The following is a 5000-nucleotide window of genomic DNA, read 5'->3' as shown; positions in this document are numbered from 1 at the left end:
TTTTTTCTTTTGCCCCAGTGACAGTATCATTATTTATACATAGGAAACAGGCCTATTGAGGTGAGGCTTGTCCAATATATATTTGCATATAAAGTTATTTCTGTAACTGTAGTTTCATTTAACCAACTATAACCTTGTCTAAAACTTTAATATCACACTTACTAGGAGATTACAAGTAAAATGCACGTCTCCCTCTTTTGTTTGTCATCATAGTCAGTGACCTCAGTAAGAATCACTGTATAATTATTTTTTATTTTTTTATTTATTATTATTATTATTAATATTATTCCAGAAATTTTGGGGAGACAGGGCACATCTGCTACTTCCCATTATAATTTTTTGTCATAATATTTAAAAGGTTTATTTTACAAATGAATACATATATAATGATAAAAAAAATACAAACAGAATTTGGTGTAACCTTTATTTTAAAATGGAAAGGCAAAGTGGAGATTTTGCAGAACCATTAAGAAACTCACTACTAATGCTTCATTTACTCTGCAGGAAGAGAAATTAAGGTTTGGGATAATTTAATGAAATTTTATATCATATGTACACCAATTCAAAAGCATTGTTTTATTTGCTTTCTTAATATTATCAAGCAACATCAGATTCAACAGCAGTCCCTCATTGCTTTTTGATTGAGTAGGGCTGCATCCTTGGGTTTGGGGTAAAACCATTCCAAGCAGGAGACATTTCCATTGCACCAACCGAGAGAGCCCAAAGAGCTATCAGCTAACACGTCTACATTTCAGTTCTCATCGTTTTTGTGTTGGTTTAGAGTTCTGACATTATAGAAGTATTGGTCCATTACTATTGCAGTATCTCGAAATATGTCAACCCATTCCTATATATTTTGTGTAATAATCCACGTTCTTCAGTTTTTCAGTAATTCTATAAAAGTTCCCATCCTGACACAACTCATCATCAACTTCTCTTCTCTATATGCATATTATTTGTACAAAGGGAAAATATGCACCTGTTTTTACTAAAGTTGTGAACCAGTTTAATACAATGCAACAGACTTTTCTATTTTATGTTGCTGCTCTGGTTGGAGTCATGTAATTTATTTCTGAAATTTGCATTGCGTCTTGCATTAGAGTAACTTCGAAAAAAAATCTGTTTATTGTAAAAACTGATATTAAGTAGTGTGCTTTACACATGTTGTACTGGGCAGGATGAAGTAAACTTGTCTATCATTGTCTTACCTTCAATATCTGAGTTTCAAAATGGTATAAATGCAGAGCAGGTGTGTGGTCTGCTTCAGCATCTATACATTTCTATCATTTTTGTCTCACTGTTTTTGCCAGAATATTTGCTAGCTCCCCAGTGAAACTGCCTCAAAGACAAAGCAAAACTCAGATTGTTATGATTTACTTCTAAGCACTGCACTCAGCATGCATGTCCAGTTTTAAATTACAAGAAGACTTCAGTAACTGTGACTGGTGATTAAAAATAAAATTAAAATACACATATAATAATAATAATAATAATAATAATAATAATAATAATAATAATAATAATAATAAATCACATATATTGGAAAAATGCCCAGCAAATAAGACAGTCTTTGGCACACAGCTTGAAACAAAAGTGTAAGAAAACCATTATCCATTATTATTTATAATAGTGATTTTAAGCACAAGGTATAATTAAATTTGAAGGCGTGTGACATTTGTGCACTGCCTTATGGCAGAATTTTGTATGTGGTTACTCATAAAAAAAATACACTGTAAAGCACTATGGTTTTGTCCTTTCTGTTTTTATTTCTTTTTTTTAATCAGGTTTTGACCTGTATAAAGAGTAGGTGCAATAGTTTTCTTCCAAATTCAAACCAATAGCATCATGAAAGCACAGAAATCCCTTTTCATATTTTTCCACACATGAACTTTCAAACTTAAATTGCACCCACTCTTTTGTGCCATTTTGTGATGTGTGTTTAGAAAGTGAACTTTGTAATCTGGGTTTATGAACTGAGGCATTTGGAAGAAGGAAACCTGTTACTGCACCATGTTATCTTCTAAAGGGGAGTTGTGCTCGTCAGTGCATGGCCAGAATCCACACCTTTACCATGGATGAGTGAATTGTACACTTTTTTTTTCAAAAATGGCACCCAAGTAAGTCTTTAAAAAAAATAATGTATCATTCCTCTCCGACATGATACCTCAGAGAGGACCAAATCAAATTAAACTCCCTATAATGTAAAGTAATTGTTGCTTCATGTTTTTCTTTATGGATATTGTGTGTTCATATTTAAGACTTACAACAATAAAATGTTGTATCTAAACAGAACATGCTTGAGTGGTTGAATTTGTATAAATGAAACTGAACTGCAAATCTCAAGATTAAAAATAAATAATTATAATCTCAACTAGGCTGCTTTTTAAAACAATTTTAAGCCATATATATATATCTCATTCTCATCTCATTATCTCTAGCCGCTTTATCCTTCTACAGGGTCGCAGGCAAGCTGGAGCCTATCCCAGCTGACTACGGGCGAAAGGCGGGGTACACCCTGGACAAGTCGCCAGGTCATCACAGGGCTGACACATAGACACAGACAACCATTCACACTCACGGTCAATTTAGAGTCACCAGTTAACCTAACCTGCATGTCTTTGGACTGTGGGGGAAACCGGAGCACCCGGAGGAAACCCACGCGGACACGGGGAGAACATGCAAACTCCACACAGAAAGGCCCTCGCCGGCCCCGGGGCTCGAACCCAGGACCTTCTTGCTGTGAGGCGACAGCGCTAACCCGCTAACCACTACACCACCGTGCCGCCCCTTTTATATATATATATATATATATATGTGGACAGAAATTTGCATACAGGGACATGAATGTCATGGTAATATTGGGCTTTCAGTCATGTCTTTGAACTGTTCTTTTTCTGTGGCAGGATGATTGTACAACATGCATGTTGAATAGGAAAAAAACAAGGATTTAGTGCACACATTTTCATTTATTTTGGGTTTTCTGAAGTCAACACAGGTTCAAAAATATATCTATAGGGTCAAAAATGTACATACATCCGCTTCAATTATTAATGTAGTGGTACTGAAAGTTCCAAAATGTATTTTAACTTGTCATGGTCAAGGTTTCTTCGCTTCCTGTCCATGAGCATGACTGAGTACAGCTGGTAGCTTCTCTGTGCCAACATAATGACAGCACTCAGTGGATTGAACAACACAGAACAATGGCAAAGGACATATTTCACAATTGAACACTACATGTATATAAGCCTAAAGCCCAGCACACACAGGCAACTTCTTGTCACAAGCATATTGCGATTTTTGAACTCAAGTTTCCCCTCGTACGTTATCTGCGACCAGTGTGCGATTTGGGGAGGGGGATGCAAGTCACATGGCTACGTGGGCAGAGATTGGCTTAGCCTTTGGAGGTGATCACTTTGTTATCGCAAAGACACACACGCGCCAATATCTCAGCGACTGGCAATTTTTAGTTGCAGAATATCAAGCATGTTTGATACCTGCAATCTGTCGCAAGCGACAAAAAATAGCTGTCACAAATATCCGCACACGAAGCAATTTTCTGCTTGCGTCTAAAAGTTACACGACCAAGCGACAGAAAATTGCCCATGTGTGCTGGGCTTAACTGCAACAAATATTGTCAAGAAAAGTTAATTGTGTCAGTCTATGAATTAATAAAGAATGGTGATGTTATAAAAACGCATATTAGTACCTTATTTAGTATCTAATCAGCTACTTACTCATTTATACCAGAGAGCATTATATTTAGATGAACACTGAGAGTGCAGCGATGCTAAACACAGATCATCTGGAGATATGTTTTACAGATAGCATGGTTCAGGTCATGCTTTATTTCATGTGTTAAATCTATCATATTCTCATGACACTTAAGGATCCCTCTTGACAAAAATAAATAAATAAATAAATAAATAAATAAATATCAATAATAATAATAATAATAATAAATAGATGATCATGTCTTGCGAGTTCTGATTCTGTAAGGGGTGTGGATTTCTTCTTCTGAGATGATACAGATCATCTGGAGATAATAGATGTGTGTCTTCATAATGTGATTTTTTTTGACATCTTATGTAAAAAAAGAAAAATGGTCATATTGATTTACTCAAGGTAAGCGTTACACCCGTGGATTATATGCTGATGTTCTAATAAAGACTGTAACTAAACATGAACTTCAGCATTCAGTACAGAGTCAAATGCTGAAAATAGATCAGTGAAATCAAATTTAAAAAAAATACATGTAATTATACAGTGGTGCTTGAAAATTCGTTAACCCTTTAGAATTTTCTATATTTCTGCATAAATATGATCTAAAACATCATCAGATGTTCACACAAGTCCTAAAAGTAGATAAAGAGATCCCAGTTAAACAAATGAGACAAAAATATTATACTTGGTCATTTATTTATTGAGGAAAATGATCCAATATTGCATATCTGTGAGTGGCAAAAGTATGTGAACATCTAGGATTAGCAGTTAATTTGAAAGTGAAATTAGAGTCAGGTGCTTTCAATCAATGGGATGACAATCAGGTGTGAGTGGGCACCCTGTTTTATTTAAAGAACAGGGATCTATCAAAATCTGATCTTCACAACACATGTTTGTGGAAGTGTATCATGGTACGAACAAAGGAGATTTCTGAGGACCTCAGAAAAAGTGTTGTTGATGCTCATCAGGCTGGAAAAGGTTACAAAACCATCTCTAAAGAGTTTGGACTCCACCAATCCACAGTCAGACAGATTGTGTACAAATGGAGGAAATTCAAGACCATTGTTACCCTCCCCAGGAGTGGTCGACCAACAAAGATCACTCCAAGAGCAAGGCATGTAATAGTCAGCGAGGTCACAAAGGACCCCAGGGTAACTTCTAAGCAACTGAAGGCCTCTCTCACATTGACTAATGTTAATGTTCATCAGTCCACCATCAGGAGAACACTGAACAACAATGGTATGCATGGCAGTGTTGCAAGGAGAAAGCCACTGCTCTCC

The 5000-nt window shown here is 35.8% G+C and overlaps 1 protein-coding gene across 4 annotated transcripts in view; it reads left to right on the top strand.

Annotated features, from left to right (window-relative positions):
• Window positions 1–217, top strand: part of ntm (neurotrimin) — a 1167214-nt gene extending 1166997 nt beyond the window's left edge. For all 4 annotated transcript variants that reach the window (XM_060909052.1, XM_060909051.1, XM_060909050.1 and 1 more), the window contains one exon: window positions 1–217. This exon is cut by the window's left edge and continues 287 nt beyond it. The gene's annotated coding sequence lies outside the window, so the exon portion shown is untranslated.
• The last annotated feature ends 4783 nt before the right edge of the window (window positions 218–5000 follow it).

The sequence above is a fragment of the Neoarius graeffei genome, chromosome 25, assembly GCF_027579695.1.
Source record: "Neoarius graeffei isolate fNeoGra1 chromosome 25, fNeoGra1.pri, whole genome shotgun sequence".
NCBI lineage: Eukaryota > Metazoa > Chordata > Actinopteri > Siluriformes > Ariidae > Neoarius > Neoarius graeffei.
The sequence above is the reverse complement of the archived record's forward strand: the minus strand, read 5'-3'. Positions and strand labels throughout refer to the sequence as shown.